The 24319-nt window shown below is 42.1% G+C and overlaps 1 non-coding gene across 1 annotated transcript; it reads right to left on the bottom strand.

Annotated features, from left to right (window-relative positions):
* Window positions 1-11870: 11870 nt before the first annotated feature.
* On the bottom strand, window positions 11871-11977 carry LOC118489569. The gene has a single exon (XR_004887591.1). It is a non-coding gene; the product is annotated as a small nucleolar RNA R71 (small nucleolar RNA).
* Window positions 11978-24319: the final 12342 nt, after the last annotated feature.

Raw genomic sequence — 24319 nt, 5'->3', positions numbered from 1 at the left:
AAAAATGGAAGAACAAGTAAGTGAAAAACCGACACATGAGTTAAACAACGAAAAAGGGGAGTCCGACATCATTAAAATCCAAGAAGAGTCTAATTTTAAAGAAATTAATCTCTTGTCACCTTCTTTCGAAAATCATTGTTTAGTACGCACTCATGCAAAGTTTTTTAAAAAAAAAAGTTAAACACTAACACTAAAATTGACGAAACGGTAAGCATTAAGTTAACAAATAATCAAACTACGCTAATAAAAGAAGATCCATTTCAAATTAATATTACACCGGTTGCATGTTTTTTTTTCAAAATTCCTTTATTAGTAATATTACAATTGATAAAGATCTTTGTGCTAATATAATGCCAAACTACATTTTTGAAAAATTAAGTATAGGTGATTTTTCTCCAATTCAAATACCCATTTTTTCTATCTAATCGGAATAATATAAAATCAATAGGGATAGTTGAGGATGTGTTGGTCCAGTCCAATCAATTGGTGATCCCAACCGACTTCGTCATCCTTGATGACGCTCCACTAGTGTTGGGACAACCTTTTGTAAAGACCTACGAAGCTTTGAAAAAACAGAAGTATAACAATTTACCTATTCAATTAGGGGCATTCAAAAAAGTGTCGATCTTGAGCGTTCAATGAAATCTCCATTCGGCAATGATGACCCCCTAATTGAAGATGAAGACGAACCACCCGATACAAGAGAAGAAATTGACCACTTTGTTGAAGAAGTGGTCGCCATAGAACAAACCTTTGTGGTTGTTGACCAAAATGAGCAACCAAATAAGGAGTCTCCTTAAGACCCACCGCTTGAGCTCAAAGAACTTCCAAAAGGTTTGGAATATGCTTGTCTCGACAAAGATGGTAAATCACCTGTAATTATTTCGTCAAAATTAACTACTTTAGAAAAAGAAAAATTAATGACGCTTTTGAAAAAAACATAAAAACGCGATCGCTTGGAAGCTTGTAGATATTAAAGGAATAAGTCCTTCCATGTGCACGCACAAAATTTTAATGAATGATGACTATAAATCGGTAATACAACCACAACGTAAAGTAAATCCAAACGTCCAAGAAGTGGTTAAAAACGAAGTCATCAAATTACTTGACGCCGGACTCATTTACCCAATCTCCGATAGCCCTTGGGTAAGTCCCGTCCAAGTAGTTCCAATGAAAGGAGGTATGACGGTAGTTACTAACGAGAAAAATGAATTAATACCAACGAGAACCGTCACAGGATGGAGAGTATGTATAGATTATCGTCGATTAAATGAGACAACAAGGAAAGATCACTTTCCTTTACCTTTTATTGATCAAATGTTAGAAAGATTATCCGGTCACAAATTTTATTGTTTCTTAGATGGTTTTTCAGGTTACTTTCAAATACCGATAGCACCCGAAGACCAAGAAAAGACAACAGTCACATGTCCCTACGGAACTTATGCTTATCGACGCATGCATTTTGGTCTATGTAATGCCCCCGCAACCTTTCAACGTTGCATGGTGGCCATCTTCCATGACATGATAGAAAAGACAATGGAAGTCTTCATGGACGACTTTTCTATCTTTGGAGATTCATACGACCAACGCCTCGATAACCTTGAACGAATGCTATCCCGATGTGAGGAAACTAACCTCGCCCTTAACTGGGAAAAATGCCATTTCATGGTAACGGAGGGAATAGTACTCGGTCACAAAATCTCAAGCGAAGGAATGGAGTGTGAACGAGCAAAAATAGACACTATTTCTCGATTACCTCCCCCATCATCCGTTAGAGCTAATTTTAAAGAAACTGACACATGAGTTAAACAATGAGAAAGGTGAGTCCGACATCGTTAAAATCCAAGAAGAGTCTAATTTTAAAGAAATTAATCTCTTGTCACCTTCTTTCGAAAATCATTGTTTAGTACCCACTCATGCAAAGTTTTTTAAAAAAAAAGTTAAACACTAACACTAAAATTGACGAAACGGTAAGCATTAAGTTAACAAATAATCAAACTACGCTAATAAAAGAAGATCCATTTGAAATTAACATTACACCGGTTGCATGTTTTTTTTTTCAAAATTCCTTTATTAGTAATATTATAATTGATAAAGATCTTTGTGTTAATATAATGCCAAACTACATTTTTGAAAAATTAAGTATTGGTGATTTTTCTCCACTTCAAATACCCATTTTTTCTATCTAATCGGAAAAATATAAAATCAATAGGGATAGTTGAGGATGTGTTGGTCCAGTCCAATCAATTGGTGATCCCAACCGACTTCTTCATCCTTGATGACACTCCACTAGTGTTGGGACGACCTTTTGTAAAGACCTACGAAGCTTTGGAAAAACAGAAGTATAACAATTTACCTATTCAATTAGGGGCATTCAAAAAAAGTGTAGATCTTGAGCGTTCAATGAAATCTCCATTCGGCAATGATGACCCCCTAATTGAAGATGAAGACGAACCACCCGATACAAGAGAAGAAATTGAGCACTTTGTTGAAGAAGAGGTCGCCATAGAACAAACCTTTGTGGTTCTTGACCAAAATGAGCAACCAAATAAGGAGTCTCCTAAAGACCCACCTCTTGAGCTCAAAGAACTTCCAAAAGGTTTGGAATATGCTTTTCTCGACAAAGATGGTAAATCACCTGTAATTATTTTGTCAAAATTAACTAGTTTAGAAAAAGAAAAATTAATGACGCTTTTGAAAAAACATAAAAACGCGATCGCTTGGAAGCTTGTAGATATTAAAGGAATAAGTCCTTCCATGTGCACGCACAAAATTTTAATGAATGATGACTATAAATCGGTAATACAACCACAATGTAAAGTAAATCCAAACGTCCAAGAAGTGGTTAAAAACGAAGTCATCAAATTACTTGACGCCGGACTCATTTACCCAATCTCCGATAGCCCTTGGGTAAGTCCCGTCCAAGTAGTTCCAAAGAAAGGAGGTATGACGGTAGTTACTAACGAGAAAAATGAATTAATACCAACGAGAACCGCCACATGATGGAGAGTTTGTATAGATTATCGTCGATTAAATGAGGCAACAAGGAAAGATCACTTTCCTTTAGCATTTATTGATCAAATGTTAGAAAGATTATCCGGTCACAAATTTTATTGTTTCTTAGATGGTTTTTCAGGTTACTTTCAAATACCGATAGCACCCGAAGACCAAGAAAAGACAACATTCACATGTCCCTACGGAACTTCTGCTTATCGACGCATGCATTTTGGTCTATGTAATGCCCCCGCAACCTTTCAACGTTGCATGGTGGCCATCTTCCATGACATGATAGAAAAGACAATGGAAGTCTTCATGGACGACTTTTCTATCTTTGGAGATTCATACGACCAACGCCTCGATAACCTTGAACGAATGCTATCCCGATGTGAGGAAACTAACCTCGCCCTTAACTGGGAAAAATGCCATTTCATGGTAACGGAGGGAATAGTACTCGGTCACAAAATCTCAAGCGAAGGAATGGAGGTTGATCGAGCAAAAATATACACTATTTCTCGATTACCACCCCCATCCTCCGTTAGAGCTATCAGAAGTTTCCTTGGGCATGCCGGATTTTATAGGCGACTTATCAAAGACTTTTCAAAAAACTCAAGACCTCTAACAAAATTACTAGAAAAAGATGCCCCTTTCATCTTTGACAAAGATTGCAACCAAGCATTTCTAACACTTAAAGAAATGCTAGTCAATGCACCTATCATGATAGCACCTGATTGGAAATTACCCTTCGAAATCATGTGTGATGCAAGTGACTTTGCAGTTGGAGCTGTCTTGGGACAACAAAAAGATAAGCATTTTCACCAAATTTATTACGCTAGTAAAACACTTAATGATGCACAAGAAAATTATACAACAACAGAAATAGAATTACTAGCTGTGGTATTTGCTTTTGATAAATTTTGCTCTTATCTTGTTCCTTCTAAAACGATAGTTTGTACAGATCATGCAGCCATTCGATATCTCTTTAAGAAACAGGATGCTAAACCACGTTTGATTCGATGGATTCTACTCCTCCAAGAATTCGACATTGAAATAAAAGACAAACGAGGAGCAGAAAACACCGCGGAAGATCATCTTTCCCGCTTGGAAGACCCAGCTTTGGAGGCAACTAGGGACGAGCTAATCAATGAAAAATTCCCAACGGAGTCCCTGGAAATGGTGGAATACCAAGAAGAGCCATGGTACGCCGACTATGCTAACTACTTAGCTAGCGGTATAGTCGCAAAAGGATGGCCACATCATCAAAGAAAAAAATTCTTTGCTGATGTAAAGCATTATTTTTGGGAAGATCCTTATCTTTTCAAAATGTGTGCCAACCAACTTATTTGTCGATGCGTACATGGTAGTGAAGTAAGAAGAATTCTCCGCCATTGTCATGAAGGTCCATACGGAGGACATCATGGTGCTGCTAGTACCGCATGAAAGGTATTTGATTCAGGATTTTATTGGCCGGCCATTTACAAAGACGCTCAAAGTCTTATCAAGACATGTGACGCTTGCCAAAGATCAGGTAATATTTCTTCCAAAAACAAAATGCCACAAAATGGCATTCTTGTTTGTGAAATTTTTGATGTGTGGGGACTCGACTTTATGGGACCTTTCCCATCGACTTTGTGGCAGTAGATTACCTGCCTAAATGGGCCGAGGCACTTCCAACAAACGATGGAAGAGTTGTGGTAAGATTTCTGAAACGCTTATTCTCTCGTTTTGGAACTCCAAAATTATTGATAAGTGATAGAGGCACCCATTTTTGTAACCATCAACTTGAAAAAATCTTAACAAGGTATGGGGTCTATCACCGGGTCTCAACAGCATATCACCCTCAAACAAACGGACAAGCCGAAGTGACTAATCGAGGTTTAAAAAGAATACTTGAAAAAACCGTAGGGTTAAATAAAAAAGAATGGGCCAATAAATTAGACGACGCTTTAATAAATTAGACGACGCTTTATGGGCTTTTCGAACTGCATATAAAACAACAATAGGTACAACCCCATATAAGCTTGTCTATGGAAAAAGTTGCCATTTTCCGGTAGAAATAGCACACAAAGCCTACTGGGCAATTAAAAACGTAAACTTAGACTTAGAAATTGCCGGTAGAAATCGATTTTGTTAATTAAATGAATTAGACGAATTAAGAAATCACGCATACTCTAACTCCGAAATTTATAAGGAAAGAATGAAAAATTTACATGATAAACACATTAAACCTAATGAATTTCGGGTAGGAGATCAAGTTCTATTGTTTAATTCACGACTTCGATTATTTCCTAGCAAATTAAAGTCTAGGTGGTCGGGACCTTTTTCCATCACCCACATTTTCCCACACGTTGCAGTTGAAATTAAATCTCGAAATGGAATCCCATTCAAAGTCAATGGCCAACGGCTAAGGCTCTATCAAGGATTTATTGAGGATGAAGAGGAGGAAATCTCGCTTCAAGCGGCCGAAGAATAAAACGAAGGTTTAAAGCATCAACATCATATCTTGTAAGTTACGGACGACGGGAGAGCCTCTAAATCGGTAAGATTTCTAAAACCAAGTTACGGAAAACGGGTCATTCATAGGTGCACTAAAAAAGTACTAGTTTTTGCCCGCCCACGGGGCCGTGTTCGCGCAACTGACGGGATAAAACCCCTTTTTCTTTTCATTTCTTCACTTCCACATGACCCGTTTCCCCGCAAACTCTCTGGTTCCACCGGAAATTTCTGTAGATTTCCACGTGTTTCCGACTTCCAACAACGTTAAGGTATGATTCTATCATCATAATTAGTTAGATTAATCACTTGCATTTGTTTAACATAAAAAATTTGGGGAAAAATCTAGGGTTCTTCAACTTGAACCGAATCAAACCTCAAATTTTTGCTAAGATCTGTTAGTGTTAGTATAGATACATGTTATAGGAAGTAAATCAACTTGTATTGTTTGTAGATTTGCCCGATTTCTCACAAAAACCTCAAACCTTTGTTTTTTAACCGGAAAAGATAAAATTGAAGGGGTAAACGGTTTGTTTTGGGAAAAACGGCACTTGGGGTTTTATTTTCGGGGAAAATCGCCCCTACTGGACCAAAAATTTTCAAGTTTTCGGTACCGGATCGAAAAATGGGATTTTTGGGAAACAGACGCCTGAGCACGGGGTCGTGCTCAGCGAGCACAGGGGCGTGTCTAGCTGACTTGAGGCGAGCATGGGGCGTTTCCGCTGAACACGGGGTCGTGTCCAGTTGATTGTTTTCAGTTTTCTTAAAAAATTTTATAGTTTCATGCTAATTGTTTGGTGTTTTCTTTCAGATGGCCAAGAAATTTACCAGGTTCAACACAAGTGAGTTGGCTGCTCAAGCGCGGTTTGAGGTTCTCAAAACAAGGCCCGAAGAAAATCCCCGACAAGTTTGCTTGGATACTCTAGAAGCAGTAGGCCAAATAAACCGCTTCAACAACATTGTTACCGACCCACTACGAGCAACTCTTTGCACTCGGCTTCACTCCGTGGACGAATATAACATGGAATTTTACAGCACGTTTGCTTTCAAGACAAGAGCGGATCCGTTTGACAATGAGGGGGTAGAGTTCCGTTGTGTAGGGGTTGTGTACTCAATTTCTATTACACAATTTGGGGCAATCATCCGGTTATATTCGGAGGAGGATGCTAGAGGGGAAGAGAATACTGGTGGCCTCCGCGAAATTCCAGAAAATCAATGCCAAACTACATGGGCTCAGATTAGGGAGGGACACTATAACCCGAGCCGAACCAAGAGCACAATGTTGAGGGACCCTCTCTACCGCTACATCCATAGGGTCCTCAGCTACTCTCTTTGCCAGAGACATAACAGCGGTGGTGTTGTAGGGTTGCGCGATCTACTAGTCCCCCATTGCATCCACAACAATGTCAACCTCGATGTTCCATACCTGCTACTTCGCAACAAGCACTTGAACCAACTTGCCACTCCCCCGACTCCTATCCTTTTTGGAGGGTGGATTTACCGCCTTTTCAAACACTTTGTGCCAAGGATGCCAAGGTCCTTTCAAAAGGGCCCGTGATCGGGAAAAGTGGACATGGTCATATGCCGCTCCATGAACTTAATCAACGAAGCGGATGACGGGACGATCAGATTTCAGACAGTTCAAGGGCATGCATGGAACCCTCAAGAAGCTCTCGTCCTACACGCTCCACATATTCGTCCTCCTCCCCAGTACCACTACCAGCCCCAGGGTGATCTGGGCCAATCCTCCTCTCAAGGAGGTGGTTTTCCTAACTTTCAAAGTTTACATGATTTATTGCAGGAAAATCTCATGTGTACCCGGAACACCTACAACATGGCCAACAACACATACGCCCGGGTCGGAGTTATAGAAAGAAACATCTCCGACATACAGGATGACATCGGCAACATCAGGGAGTACATGGCGGGCCAAGGAGGAGATGATGATGAGGATGAGGACATGGATTGAGCTGGAGGAGTTGGAGGTGGCATCACACGGTTGAAGGTCTAACAGGTTAACCCTTTATCTCTCACGAACAATTTCATGGCCTGCGTGCCATTGTTGAACAATTTACATTTCTTAACACTTTTAATTTCCTGCATTTTTCTTTTTTTAGTTTGTGATGTGAATGGTGAACTTATGGTTAAGTGGGATGTTTGTTATTTGGTTTGGTGTGGTATTTATTAGTAAAACAGGTACCTACGAGGCTTGAAGCACTAAATATTAGTGCTACAAAAGCCGGGAAAGCAGAACCGAAAGCCGAAACCTGTTTTTAATGATTGCAGATTGTCCACACGTGGTCGTGCCCAGCCGGCACGCCCCCGTGTCCACCGCCTAGAACCTGCTGTTTGTTTAATTTCTGCAAAACATGGGGTCGTGTTCACCAGACATGCCCCCGTGTCCACCTTCTGTAAGTTTTCGTTACTGGCAATCTGACCACGGGGCCATGCTCATCCGACAAGGGGCCGTGTCCAGATGCCCAGTAACACCAAAACCTTGTTTTAACACCCTTTTTACACATTCAATCAACCTAAAAAACTTATTTTTGGAACACATTGAGGACAATGTGTAATTTAAGTGTGGGGGATGCTAAAACCTTGAATTTTGCAAGTCCTAATAACAAGCCTTACACAAAACTCTATTGGAACCGCTAATCACCCCAAATTTTTTCAAAAACTTTTCATTTTTTTTACTTGTCTTGGTTTAGTTTGGGAATAACAAGTTCTAAAAAGGTTATATTTTTACAAATTTACAACTGATAGCGTCGTGATAAAAAGAACTAACATAAGAAAATTATGAAACGGCATGACAAATCTAGTTAAAATTTGATTATATATAGTTGATCACATTAAAAACCCATTCCCACAAAAAGTGAGTTTTGAGCCTTTATTGAGCATACAAATACACATCTTTAAAGTAAATGCTCATCTTTCATTTCTTGTGTGAATAGCCGCTTGGTTTCTTACGACTCTAGAACTTGCCATGTCGATACATTCCCGGTCCTTACCAACTTAAACCCAAGTAAGTAATGATGGAGGCATTAGGATAAACCCTTTTTCTTTTCAACACCATTATTTTTCATTTTTTACCACCTACCCAAAATCCCCATAGTTAACCCCTTTGAGCCTAAACCTTTTCGTTTTTAACCCACAAAACAAACACCCTTTACCCACCAAAACCTTTTTATTTTTAACCCTTTATTTTAGTAAAAAGCTCGGTTTTCATGTGGCATCCAAAAAAAATGAAGTATAGCAATAAACAAACAACTTCCTCAAAAGAAACTTTGTTTGAAAATGCTTCGTTTGAATAAAAGGTCACAAAAAAAAAATTTACGACGACCGACGCTTTTTTACGCTTTTAGCCCTTTTTACTAACCACTAACCCAAAACCACCTACATTTAACCCAAGCCTAACCCTTCCCCAAGACCTCTTGATATTTACAAAGGAGTATAGTTAAAAAGGAGGTGGATTGATTGCTGATATTCGCTAATTTACACATATTTTAGTCCCCCGTTTTACCCCTATTTTATGCGTTTTCGTCCGTAAAACCGTCATTCGGATACTTAATTATCTACATTTTTGTTTACAGGCCTAAAAAAGCATACCAGACAAGATGATAGCGAAAACGAGGACTTTCCGGATAAAACGACGAAGCTGCGCAACTTCTGTCACAAAACTGACCTGGGCGTCTGGAACGGTCGTGCGACCTGATGCACGACCGTGCATATCCGACAAACTAAGAAAGGCCCAGCATTGAACGATGGTGCAACTCCGCGTGCAAGGCATTTGAAGGCCAACCCGGGAACGCACGGTCGTTCCATATCTTGCACCCCGTGCGGATCCGACGATCCAACAAGACCTCGGAACTGAATGACCAAAGGACCAGGCGTGCAACCAGACCTCAGAAAGGAACGGCCGTGCCAATTGAAGAACGGCCGTGCGTGTCCGAAGACCAGTCAACGATCTGTGACGTCACGCAGTATGGTGGACCACCACCAATAATTGCTTAAAGTGCACGGTCGTGCGATCAGAGAACGACCGTGCGACATCGAAAAAGCATAAAAACAGAACAGAACCATTCTATTAGTAACTCTGGAATTTTGAAGAGCTTTGCAGGCGATTTTGAGGCTCCGAAGGCTTCTGCTTTCACTCGGATTCAAGCCACATTGCCCGGTTTTGCTCGTTTACTATCCGGATTCTTAATCTTATGCTTGTTTATGGTTGGGTTTTCTAATCTTTCCATGTTTTTGTTAATCTTTCAAGCATTTAGGTTAATGTTTATGTATTATTGTAGCCTTTGGGCAAAAACACAACAATCCCTTGCTTGATTATAACCATTAGTATGTTAATCTATGTTTGTAATGAAATTTGGAAGTGTTTTCTATGATTATCTTTGATGATTAGTTTGCAACCTTGTTATTGATATTGATTTCTTGATTATAAGAAATTGTGTTGGATGATTGGTGCTTGGTTAGGAAAGATAGTTGAAAAATGAAGCTTATTTAATCATGTATTAGTAAACTTTTAATTTGGTTAACTAGCTTAACTTGGTTAAAATGTGGGCATCATGATACTCTAACGGGTTAGTGGTTTAATAAAATGTAATTATTATTAATCAAGAAAGCTTGCCCTCGCGGAAGGACTCTAACGGGTTAGATGGTGTTGTTACGAATTCTTGCCATGATTTGTTAGCTTAGTTAGTAGTTTCGGCCAAAATTGCTATCTTGGTGAATTTATGTGCAAGATTTGTAAAATGAACTCGGTTGTGATTTAATCTAGTTTATGCTTGTCTTGGTGGTTGCATTGTGTTTATCGGTGTTGCTTTCCTTGATTAAGTGAGGTTAGAAAACTCCTAACGGATGACTAACTTATTTTTAGGAGATTTTTGTAGACATTAATCAATCGCACGTTAAAGAACAATTTTAGGTGGTTAAAGTGTGTTTATCGTTTTAACTTTCCGAATGATTGTCATGTTAGGATTCCCAAAAGGGATACTAATTGTCTCGAAATGGAAAATTGACCTAATACTTCTAGTGCCAAAACTGACTTAGTTGACATGCTGTGGTTGTGTATTAAGCAAGGCTACTTATATATAATCTACTATGTTTTATAAGTTTTTATTTATGCTTACTTTAGTTTAATTAAAACCAAAACAACTTATGTTTTTACCGGTAATTTAGTGACAAAGGTCTAGTATTATTTCTCCGCCCATTTCCGTGGATCGATACTTGGTTCTTACCGATACTTTACTACGTATATGACGGGGTACACTTGCCCTTTCGTGTGTGTTTTGATGTAAAAGTAATAATCACTTTTATAAATTTAAAACCAATTCGTGTGTAATTTCATTGTAAAAAATATGTACAGTCGCGCACGTACCAAGTTTTTGGCGCCGTTGCCGGGGAAATGGCGAGTTTTAGGAATGACCCGAGTCATTGTGTTATCGGTGTATATACTTGTTAATATTTTTGTATATTTTCGTGATTGTTTATTTGTTAATATTTCTTGCTTTTAATTCAATTTATTCATTTTCGTGATTCTTTTGTATACTTGTAAATTTTTATTCTATTTATTTGTTCTAATCCGGATTTATTTATTCATTTATTCGTTGAATTTTCGGCTCTTGAAAATCGTTTTTAAACTAGCCGATTCGATTATTTTTCATTGCTTTAATTTTTATAAAAATTTCGGCCCATTTTCGGAGTTTTATAAAATTTTCAGCCCATTCTTATACATATTTTGTTTCTATTCAGCTAAAAAAAAAGAAGCATTATTATATTAATAAAATATTCACTGTGCCAGTTTTTCGTTTGCAGGTTGATGTCCTCAACTCCCGCGCCCGCTATTGCTGAGCCTACTGACGAACCAGCGCATAATCTTAGAAGAAGTAAGAGGCTGCGCGAAAGGTCACTTGTCATTGCACAACGCATAGCAAATGCAATCGACGAGCCGGTGATTATCTCTGAAGACGAAAGCCCAGGGGACGGGGAGAGAGTCGTCATGGCGGACGACGACCGACCGTTGAATGAAACAAATCAGCCCGGAAGGGCAGGCCTGGAGCCGAGTATCCTTCAGCCTACTATAGACTCCTACTTTTGAAATTAGACCTAGTATTATTAATATGGTGCAAAATTCTGTACAGTTTGACGGACGTGAGCATGAGGATCCTGGGAGGCATATTGCTGCTTTTCTCTCTGTCTGATCGACATTTAGGATTACAGGTGTTTCAGAGGATGCGATTCGGTTGAGGTTGTTTCCGTTTTCGTTACGTGACAAAGCTAGAGCTTGGCTTATGTCACTACCTGCCGGGTCCATCAGGACCTGGAATCAGTTGGCGGAGCAGTTTATGCAGAAATATTTTCCACCTGAGAAAACGAACAAGCTTCGTAACCGGATTGTTTCCTTTCGCCAGGATGAGGGCGAGTCGTTGCATGCGGCTTGGGAGAGATTCAAGGATTTCTTGATTGATGTGCCACATCATGGCTTCTCCAAGCGACAGCTGGTTTTGACGTTCTATCAGGGGCTCAGCTATAATACGCAGGAGCGATTAGACGTGAACGCGGGAGGCGATCTTGGAACTAAGACGCCGACTGAAGCGTATGATATTATAGAAAAAGCTGCGTTGAAATCCAGCTCGCGTCGGGAAGGAGATAGAGGTCGATCATCATCATCATCATCTCGCTCAGGAGTTCATGCTGTAGACGACTACACGGCCATTACTGCACAAGTCTCGGCTCTTGCATCGAGATTCGACAGGTCCCAGATGATTGCGCATGCTGGCTCGGGGTGTGACCAGTGCGGAGTGTCACACGAGCCTGGGGCATGTTTTCAGGGAGTCGTATATGAGGGCCACGAAGAAGTAGATTTCGTGAGTAACCAGGTGAGGCCGCAGAACATCCCGTACAGCAACACCTATAATCCCGGTTGGAGAAATCACCCAAATTTTGGGTGGCGAGCGAACACAGGAAATCAGAAACCATTGGGGTTCACTCAGCGTGCTCCAGCGCCTCAGCAGGGTCAGCAGTACCAGCAGTACAACCAACCTTACCAGCAGCGTCTATATTCGTACCAGAATCAGGGCATTGGGAGTAGCTCCCAACAGCAGGCCCCTCAGTCTAATTCCAAGCTGGAGGATATGATGGCTCAGCTTCTCTCTAGCTCTGAAAAACGATACCAACAAAGCGAAGATCGTTTTCTAGCTAACGAGGGAGAAATGAGGAGTCAGAAAGCCTCGATTCAGAATATCGAGAATCAGGTTGGTCAGCTGGCGCAGATGATGTCCAAAAGACCCCAGGCGGTCTTCCGGGTAATACAGAACCAAACCCGGGCGGGCATGTGAATGCGATCATGACCAGGAGTGGAAAAACTACCGGACCCGTCATATCGGACTCAGCACCGATCACTGAAGCGGTCCCGACTGACACACCGGACGAGGTGCAAGCCAGGCTACGCCCAGCAAGTACAGCACAAGTCCAGGAGCCGGTCAAAGATTACACTCCTATAGTACCTTATCCAGGCAGGCTGAAGAAGCAGAAGAATGAAGAACAATACGGTAAGTTCCTAAAGTTGTTTAAGCAACTACACATCAATATACCGTTTGTTGAAGCCTTGGCCCAGATGCCAAAGTATGCGAAATTCCTGAAGGATATCCTCTCGAATAAACAGAAGCTCGAGGATATATCATGTGTGGTGATGAATGAAACTTGTTCTGCCGTTCTGCAAAACCATCTGCCCACGAAAATGGGAGATCCTGGTAGCTTTACGCTCCCGTGTTTGATTGGAAACATGTCTGTTAGCCACGCATTGGCTGACTTGGGAGCGAGTATCAACCTTATGCCGTATAAGGTTTTTACAAAGCTGGATCTGGGTGAGCCGTCACCCACTAGGATGAGCATTCGGTTGGCAGACCGCTCAATAAAGTATCCGCGCGGATTTGTGGAAAACATGCTAGTAAAAATCGATAAATTTGTTTTCCCCGTGGACTTTGTTATCCTTGACATGGACGAAGATTCAAGGGTACCTTTGATACTTGGACGTCCTTTCCTCAATACAGCGAGGATGATTATTGATGTGGCAGCTGGCCAAATCACGCTCCGAGTGAATGATGAGCACGTGACATTCGATATCAAAAGATCGATGCAACATCCGCAATGTCACGAAACAAGCTTTATTACGTCGACATTGTCGATGCATGTGTGTGCTCTCATTTTCAAGGTACTATTGACGAGATTGATTCGGACACACGTCTGTCGTGTGGGGACCTAATTGGCATTACGCAGGAGGGCCACGATTTCTAGCAGCCAGTCTATCAGATTGGTGACGATGGTTCCCAGAGTCCGGAGAAATTTCTTGAAATTGGCCATGTGAAAGAGGAGGAAGCAGAGCCTTCAGTTGAAGATCCGACGCCTTTGGAGTTGAAGGAACTCCCGCCACATCTCGAGTATGCATTTCTTGACGAGGAGCATCACTTACCGGTCATAATTTCGGCATCATTGGAAAAGGATGAGAAAAATCAGCTTCTCGAGGTTCTGAGACTTCATAAGAGAGCCATTGCATGGAAAATCTGGATATCAAGGGCATCAATCCTTCTTTTTGTACTCACAAGATTCTGATGGAAGACGAGTACAAACCATGTGCACAGCATCAGAGGCGTTTAAATCCAAATATGCAGGACGTGGTGAAGAAGGAGGTGATTAAGTCGTTGGATGCCGGCATAATTTATCCTATTTCGGACTCTGTGTGGGTGAGTCCAATGCAGGTTGTACCTAAGAAAGGTGGTATGACTGTAGTCTCAAATGATAGGAATGAACTAATTCATACCCGTACCATCACTGGGTGGCGAGTTTGCATTAACTACCGCAAACTCAATGATGCTACTCGCAAGGATCACTTCCCGCTTCCATTAATCGACCAGATGTTGGAACGTCTGTCGGGGAAGTTGTATTACTGTTTCTTGGACGGGTTCTCTGGGTACTTTCAGATTCCTATCACTCCTGAGGATCAGGAGAAGACTACCTTTACCTGCCCCTTCGGCACGTTCGCTTACCGGCGGATGCCTTTCGGGTTGTGTAATGCACCAGCGACCTTCCAGAGATGCATGGTTGCAATTTTCCATGACATGATCGAGGATTCCATAGAGATTTTCATGGATGATTTTTCAGTATTTGGGGATTCCTTCGATCACTGCTTGGAAAATTTGAGAAAGATGTTGAAGAGGTGTGAGGAGACGAATCTGGTCCTGAACTGGGAGAAATGCCACTTCATGGTGAAGGAAGGCATAGTTCTGGGACACAAAATTTCTCACGCGGGTATGGAAGTCGATCCAGCTAAAGTTGAAATTATTTCACGACTTCCGCCCCCCACCTCTGTTAGAGCGATACGGAGCTTTCTTGGTCATGCCGGGTTCTATCGGCGATTCGTCAAAGATTTTTCAAAAATCGCCAGACCCATGACCCGTTTGTTGGAGAAAGACGCTCCGTTCATATTCGGAGATGATTGCTTGAGAGCCTTTGACCTTCTCAAGCAAAAGTTGATTGAGGCCCCTATTTTAGTTGCACCCGACTGGAGTCTGCCGTTTGAGATTATGTGCGACGCGAGTGATTACGCTATAGGGCCGTTCTTGGCCAAAAGAGAGAAAAGCACTTTCACCCGATCTATTATGCGAGCAAAACTCTTCACAACGCTCAGGAGCATTATACCACGACAGAAAAAGAGCTCTTGGCGGTCGTTTTCACATTTGACAAATTTAGATCGTACTTGGTGCTTTCGAAAACCGTTGTATATACTGATCACGCTGCCATCTGATATCTCTTCAGCAAACAGGACGCCAAACCGCGTCTGATCAGGTGGATCTTGTTGCTGCAGGAGTTTGATATTGAAATTCAAGATAAAAAGGGTGCGTTGAATGTAGCGACTGACCATCTATCTCGGTTAGAGCATGGAGACATCGTGGACGCGCGTTGGGATTCCATAAATGACAACTTCCCACACGAGTCTTTGATGAGTGTTGAGATATGCGATGAGTCGCCATGGTTCGCTGACCTTGCGAACTACCTTGCTTGCGGGATTCTGATTAAAGGGTTGACTCACCAGCAAAAGAGGAAATTCTTTTCGGATGTCAAGCACTACATTTGGGATGACCCTTACTTGTTTCGGGTAGGTGCTGATCAGGTGATTAGGAGATGTGTTTCAGGGAAGGAGGCGACCGATATTCTGCGCCATTGTCACGAGGGACCTACCGGAGCCCACCATGGAGCCAACTTTACCGCCAAGAAGGTGTTGGATTCCGGGTTTTATTGGCCGACTATATTTCGTGATGCACAGAGTTGGGTTAGAGCGTGCGATGCTTGCCAAAGGGCGACAAATATATCGGCACGTGATGAAATGCCACAGAACTGGATTCAGGTTTGTGAAGTCTTTGATATCTGGGGGATAGACTTCATGGGACCATTTCCCCCCTCACGAGGTAATAAGTACATCCTGGTCGCGGTTGACTATGTATCGAAGTGGGCGGAGGCACAAGCCTTACCCACCAATGATGCCAGAGTGGTCGTGAGATTTTTGAAAAGCTTATTTGCCCGGTTCGACGCTCCGAAAGCGCTTATCAGTGACAGAGGGACGCATTTTTGCAATACTCAGCTCGAGAGAGCTTTGTCCCGTTACGGTGTGCATCACCGTCTATCCACGCCCTATCATCCACAGACAAGCGGGCAGGTGGACATCACGAACCGGGGGCTGAAAAGAATCCTTGAGCGGTCGGTAGGTGCAAACCGCAAGGATTGGTCGGATAAGCTTGATGAAGTGTTGTGGGCTTTCCGTACGGCTTACAAGACGCCTATTGGGACTACTCCCTTTAGGCTTGTGTACGGAAAGGCATGCCATTTACCGGTTGAGTTGGAGCATAAAGCGATTTGGGCTCTAAAAACCGCAAATCTGGACCTAAAAGCCGGAGGTGAAGCCCGGTTTCTCCAGATTCATGAATTGGAAGAGTTGCGACAACGCGCTTATGAAAGCTCCGTGTTGTATAAGGAGCGCACGAAGAGATTGCACGATAAACGCTTGAAGGACCACAAAGAATTCCAAGCGGGCGATCTTGTTCTTCTTTACAACTCGCGGTTGCGCTTATTTCCCGGGAAGCTTCATTCACGTTGGACAGGCCCATACACGGTTAAAGAGGTATTTCCGTATGGGACTGTTGCAATAGAGAACGCGGACGGCGTTATTTTCAAAGTGAATGTGCATCGCTTGAAGTTATACGTTGCCGGGCCGACAGAGTCGGTGATGGAGGTCATTGAACTCCAAACCCCGCACACATCATAAGTGTGGGGAGAAGAGAGTCTACGCTGCTGACTCACGGACCAAAAATGCAGCAAGAGCGTATTTTGCGCTTTAGGGGTAGTATCGTCATTTTAGGATTTATTTTTCTAGTTTTAGCTTGGAGTCTTGCTATCGACTCGTCGACAAAAATTTAGCATGAGTCTACGCTACTGACTCGCCGACAAAAATGTAGCAAGAGCGTCTTTGGCGCTATAGGGGTAAAATTGTCCTTTTTGTGTTTTTGTAGTTTTAGCGTAATTTAGGTTAGTTAGGTAGTTTTCGTTAGTTTGTACAGTTTCTATTCGTGCCGAGCGAAGGTTATGTGCTGCAATAATGTTATAACAGTTGGCGTGTTGAAAAAATGGCGAAAAACGGCCAAAACAGTTGCTGGAAATGGCTTCTGCAGAAAATTCTGATCTGCAGCTGATGCACGACCGTGCCAGGATTCGCACGACCGTGCGTTCCCGAGCTGCCGGCACGGTGGATCGCACCCTTGGTGCATCACCGAGAAAAATGAATGGGCTTGAACGATGTCGGTGATGCACGACCGTGCTTCAGGCTGAGGGCAGTTTTGTCATTTGGCACTATAAATACCCTCATCTGCAGCCCCCATTCACAATTCGCGAAACCCTACCAGCACCAGGCCGTTCCAGAGCAATACTTCGTCAAATCGCACGATTTTTCGCACGATCTCACACCCTTCTTCGCACGGTACGTTCCTAGTTGTAGATTTCTCGTTTCCTTGCTTTCTAGGTTAGATTTCCTCCGATTCTTCAAGGGATTTATTAGGGTTCTCTTTATAAACAAATCGAAACCCTAACCCTTGTTTGAATCTTGCTTATCGTGAACACCCGGTTGAGTTTCCGATCCCTGTTTGTACAAAAAAGTTGTCGATTTTGGGAAAATCAGGCTATTCAAAGTTCAGGGGTTTGAAATCTGCAGGTCGCTTGTTGCACGGTCGTTCCTTGGATGGAACGGTCGTGCCAGTCCGGGTGATTCACGATTCCAGCTTGTTGTTCGGTGTTGCACGGTGGTGCCAATTGGCCGCACGCCGTGCAGTTCCGGCATCTCTGGGCAAATGGTGCATGTCATCGGCGACGCACGACCGTGCATCTCGTCGCACGACCGTGCCATATGCCCGGATCAGATTTACAACTTCTTCATAAGTGGCTGCTCGGCTGTTTTTTATTCAAAATTTTTATGTTTCCATCTCTCTAATGACATCTCTCATACAGATGAACCATCCTTTCCTTCAATTCGATCCCAACGACGAGCGTGAGGCTTTATGCATTCCAAAACGAGACGCATTATGGTCCCGGAGGGGGCAGTTCGGAGTCCCCAGATGGTTGGATTGGGAAGTGATGCAAGAACTCAATCAGTATGACCGACTCGAAAACATGATGAGTCGCCCACTTACAAATCTGGTCGGTTGCAACCGACCCGTTTACTTGGAGCTGACCATAGAGTTCTTCGCATCCTATGCCTACGAAAAGCCAGTTGCTGCTCGAAGACCCAAATTCCGCCACAAGGAGCGGGTAGCTTTCAGATTATGTGGTCGATGGCATAGGTGGTCGGTTGGTCGTTTAGGTAGGAGGCTCGGGATTTACACTAGGGAAGACATGGATGATCCCAATGTCTTCACAGAGCAGTTCACCTTCCCTTCTGATGCAGCACGGGATGCGTTTTGGGCTGCAAATGCCGTTGGGGACCCCTACAACCCGAGGATGTCGAAGGCCTCGCGACTCAGAGACCCTGTGGTGCGAGTGATGCACCATGTGTTTAGCCATACAATATGCGGTCGCATGGACAGTCTTGGTAACTGTCCAACACCAGATTTGATCTTTCTATATGCATTGGTGGAGAAGGCACCCATCAACTTAGCGGCGCGAATGGCTGAATACTTTGTGAAGTGTTCAGGGCGGACTCCGAGCAGTCAGATACATGGCGGTCAGTATGTGACCGAAATTGCGTACAACGAACACTATATGACTGAGGAGGTGCTTCAGGGTCTCACTCTGATAACCGAGGGGGTTCACGTTGACATCAGGTCACTCAAGGCCATGGGGGTGATTGTAGAGTTAGATAGAGGGGATAGATTGAGGGGACTCAACAACGAGGTCTGGGACCCGTTACCCCCACTCCCAGCAGAGGAAGAGGATGTAGAGATGCTGGAGCAGCATGTGATTCAGCAGCACCAGCCACACACACCACCACACCAGACACCGCCACATGAGCCGCAGCACCATGAGTACTACCAGCATCAGGATTGGCCTGAGTTTGATCAGCAGTTCCAGCAGATGCGTGTTACGCAGGAACAGCATGGTACGTACATCGACCAGATTAGGACTAGCCAGGACCAGATCCGGGCTAGTCAGGATCAGCTCAGGGTGTCACACCCCAACCAATGGCGGAAACATCGGGATGAGACGAAGTGTGAAGATTGCTAGAGACATCATAACACTATTTGTGACAATATTTAAATAATCCCAATTTCATTTCATAACTTCAAATAGTCAACATTACATAAACTCAAATGACAACAAGTTCCAAAAGTAATACATAGCAACATAAGCAAAATTGATACAACATATTAAACCTAAACGTCTATATGTGTATCTAGGCATCAACGCTACTTCTTTTCATAGCATCGTCATCATCAACCTGTAACATGTTTAAAAATACAATTCAATGCAAAAGCAAAGGTGAGTATACAAGTTTGATACATACATAGCAAAAGATAAGTTGTGAACAATTCCTCATAGCAAGCATGTGATTCAAGATAAACATTTAAACATGGTATGTGTCTAACATATCAAACCAAGGAAACGCAATATGCTCATGACATTACCGAGATAAAGGGGCGGGTCGTTAATCCTATAGCGCTACATATGTCACGGTTTGGCTCGTACGAAGTTAATGATAAATTCAACACATAAGATAAATCCAAGTTTAAAGCATCAAGCCATCACGTATACAAGCATGTTATAGGAATGTTCATGTGTTTAAGCAAAATGTTCACGTGTAAGTTTGTTGATAGATAAACATGTTACACCCCAAAAGTGGTAAAAGTAAAAAGGGGGAATACGAGTATACTCACGGTTTACAAGTTGTGACTTGAGAATCCGAGAGCAAGTTGGTGGTTGAATTAGCTAGTTGGAGCACCTTGTTTCTCTACACAAGGAAATGAAGCGTATGAGTTTGGGGAATTCGGAAGATTCGGAATTAAAGTGACATGAAAATGTTATAAAATATTATATCAAAATACTCATCTTCCCATATAACACTTGCATGACACTTGGTAACCACGAGGGTTATAATGATTTCATGAGTTGAACACTCATAAGAATCATAGCAAGGTTTAGGTCCTTAGATGATTATCAAAGATTTGAGTATACATAGGCATTATTTAGTTTGTAGAATATATATATTATTGGATTCGGATGTTTAAGTATTCAAGTAAGAGGTAGAAGATTTTATCCTTCATTTAGGTACCTCAAGTTCAGTCATAGGTGTCATGGATGGGGTAGGAAGACAAGGCTTCCATTTAGGTACCCCTTTGATGTTCACCACTACACTTGATGTAAAAACAACCAAGGAGGTCATGAACTAAGGTCATTACAAGTATGTAAAGTAAACTAACTAATAGAAATCATCAAATCACGTGAGGATTGTATGTTTGAGACAACCCAAGTTGTTCCATAATCACTCATGTATCAAAGGCTATGTTTGACATGATTTGTGGGTTGAAACCCTAGACAAAACACCAAGTTTATGAGGTTTAATCCTCTGATTTTAAATGTCTCAACCTTGTTTTTAAGCTTAACCAACCATGGGATAAGTTGTAAGCATTAGGACATAGGTATGAGATGTGTTGAACACAAGTTACATAGGTTTAAACAAGTTTTTGATGAACATAAAAACAAACAGAAAGTTTATGGACTATTTCGGGGCATTTACAGGTCTGATTTCTCCAAGGAGAAGTCTAGGAATCGAACCCCATGATTATCCAAGCAAGTAGGAAAAAGAATCAAGTGAATCGGATAAGAATTGAGTGAGTTATGCTCATTTTCGTGAAGGGGTGTCAATCTGCTCGAACCTTTGCTTTCAGCTACGGTTTGGAGGATGTTTTGAGAGTTTTTAGTGTTGCAAAAGTGGTAGGGAGGCTGGTTATAAGTGGTATTTATAGGGGGAAGGATTAGGGTTTCAATGGGTTGGGCTTTGGAAGTGTTTAGAAGGGGTTACACCTTGAAACTAGCCCACAAAACCCAACTATATGGGGCTGAATTTTGCTGAATTGGGGCTGGCATATTTCTTTATTTTTTTATTTTTTAAAACATTATAATGAGTAATTTTGTTAGTTAAGTTGTGTAATAATATGCAACAATGTTTCCCCTAACTTGTAACAAGGTGAAATATGAAATAAAACATGATTTAACTAGGTAAAAAGTGTAATGTACAAGTATGTAACATGTTTGTAAGTGACAAGTATATGTCACATATTAGATGATTAACCGTTGTATAAATAAGCATAGTATAAGGTGTAGTTAAGCATGATGATCACAACCAAAGTATATTTAAGCGTATAAACGTCATAACCAAGTATCATCCTCGTTCAGAACGCGTTCAAGGCATAAGTTTTAGTTTAATTACAAGTTTCACACATAGTTTCCAAGAGTGATGATTAAACATCAATTGTTTCACGAAGTTGAACATACGAGCATAATTAGAGTGCGTATGACATATACGTAATAAAATACCAGTTTCATTAATGATCCAAGTCTCGATTTGATAAAGATTACAAGGAAAGGAAATGATTACAAGAATACAAGGTTTCCAAAAATAGAACTACGAACGAAACCTCCTATAAATGGAAAGTACAAAATAGCCGGGCGTTACAGTCTCCCCTCCTTTAGGAAATTTCGTCCCGAAATTTAGGAAGACGTAGGGAAGAGATGAGGATATTTAGACTTCATTTCACTTTCGAGCTCCCAAGTAAATTCAGCGCCACGTTTTCCTTCCCATCGAACTTTGACAATAGGAATTCGGCTGCGCCTCAATTGCTTGGTTCCTTGGTCCATGATTTCGACCGGTTTTTCTACAAAGTGAAGCGTTTCGTTGACTTGCAAGTCTTCGAGAGGGACGTGGAGTCCTTCGTCAGCTATACATTTCTTTAAGTTGGACACATGGAAGACAGGGTGTACATTGCTGAGTTCTTCGGGCAGGTCCAGTCTATACGCAACTTTGCCAATCCTCTCGAGAATTTTGAAAGGACCAACGTAGCGAGGTGCGAGTTTCCCTTTCTTGCTGAATCGAACCACGCCCTTCCAAGGGGATACCTTGAGAAGCACGAAGTCACCTGTCTCGAATTCCATAGGTTTGCGTCCCTTGTCAGCGTAACTCTTTTGTCGGTTCCTGGCTTTCAATAAGTTGTCTCGAACCTGTAAAATCTTGTCCGTCGACTCTTGTATAAGCTCGGGACCGGTGATTTGGGCTTGACCAATCTCGTGCCAACAAATAGGCGAACGGCACTTGCGACCATATAATGCTTCGAAAGGTGCCATTTGAATACTCGCGTGATAACTGTTATTGTACGAGAATTCGACCAAAGGCAAGTGTGAAACCCAGTTGCCACCAAAATCTATTACGCATGAACGAAGCATATCCTCTAAGGTTTGGATAGTACGCTCGGTTTGACCGTCAGTCTGAGGATGGAAGGCGGTGCTAAGGTTGAGTTTAGTACCCATAGCAGATTGAAAAGTTTGCCAGAGACGAGACGTAAAACGAGCATCACGATCAGAAATGATGTCAGTGGGAATACCATGACGACAGATTATCTCCTTCATGTAGACCTTAGCCAATTTCTCGACTTTGAAATCTTCACGAATGGGGAGGAAGTGAGCTGATTTGGTCAATCGATCAACGATTACCCAAATGCTGTCATGACCAGCAGTAGTGCGAGGAAGCTTAGTGATAAAATCCATGGCAATGCTCTCCCATTTCCAGATAGGAATTCTTGGTTGTTCGAGTAAGCCAGAGGGACGTTGATGTTCAGCTTTCACTTTGGAACATGTGAGACATTTTGAAACGAAGGTGGCTATATCCTTCTTCATTCCAGACCACCAATAGGATGTACGCATATCATGGTACATCTTGTCGGCTCCAGGGTGAATAGAATACTTCGTGTTATGGGCCTCCTTCATCAGGAATTTGCGAAGATCATCACGGTTGGGAATCCAGATACGATTGAGAAAGTATAAAATGCCATCAGATTTGGACACGAGACTATTTTCAGCACCACATTGCATCTCGTTGTAGAGGTTACCCTCATTAACGGATGCATACTGAGCTTTACGTATGCGATTTTGAAGATCGTGGACGAGTTGGAAACAACGGATACTTTTGACATGGGTTTTACGACTAAGAGCGTCGGCTACTACATTCGCTTTACCTGGGTGGTATTTGATTTCGCAATCGTAGTCATTTAACAATTCCACCCAACGACGTTGACGCATGTTTAGTTCTTTTTGGTTGAAGATGTGTTGAAGGCTCTTATGGTCGGTGAAGACCACACATTTAGTACCATAAAGGTAGTGTCGCCAAATCTTCAATGCAAAAACGACTGCACCAAGTTCAAGGTCGTGGGTAGTGTAGTTTTTCTCATGTATTTTGAGTTGTCTCGATGCGTAAGCGATAACCTTGTCGCGTTGCATAAGGACACAACCAAGGCCAAGGTTTGAAGCATCGCAATACACAACGAAATCGTTGTTACCATCAGGAAGGGTTAGGATAGGAGCATTACAAAGCATATCCTTGAGCGTTTGAAAAGATTCTTCTTGTTCGGGACCCCAAACAAAAGGTCTCTCTTTTTGAGTTAAGGAGGTCAAAGGAACAGCGATTTTTGAAAAGTTGGAGATGAAGCGACGATAATAACCAGCAAGACCAAGAAACGAGCGAATTTCAGACGGGGATTTAGGTGCGATCCAATTTTTCACAACTTCGATTTTAGCAGGGTCAACGTGAATTCCAAGTTCGTTGACAGTATGACCAAGGAATTGAACCTCTTTTAGCCAAAATTCACACTTGGAGAATTTGGCGTATAGACTTTCAGTACGAAGGAGTTCAAGGATGAGGTGCAAGTGTCGCTTATGCTCTTCTTGCGTCTTGGAATAGATGAGAATATCGTCGATGAAGACGATCACAAAACGGTCCAAGTATGCTTTGCACACGCGGTTCATTAAATCCATGAAAACAGCAGGTGCGTTGGTCAAACCAAAGGGCATGACCACGAACTCGTAATGACCATAACGCGTACGGAAAGCGGTTTTAGGTACATCTTCTTCGAGTACTCGAAGTTGATGATACCCAGAACGAAGATCGATCTTTGAAAAGCAGGTTGCGCCTTGCAGTTGATCGAAGAGGTCATCAATGCGAGGAAGAGGGTATCGGTTTTTGATGGTAAGCTTATTGAGCTCACGATAGTCAATACACATACGAAATGATCCATCTTTCTTT

Source organism: Helianthus annuus, chromosome 17 (genome assembly GCF_002127325.2).
Source record: "Helianthus annuus cultivar XRQ/B chromosome 17, HanXRQr2.0-SUNRISE, whole genome shotgun sequence".
Lineage (NCBI taxonomy): Eukaryota > Viridiplantae > Streptophyta > Magnoliopsida > Asterales > Asteraceae > Helianthus > Helianthus annuus.
This window is presented reverse-complemented; position numbering and strand designations above follow the sequence as displayed.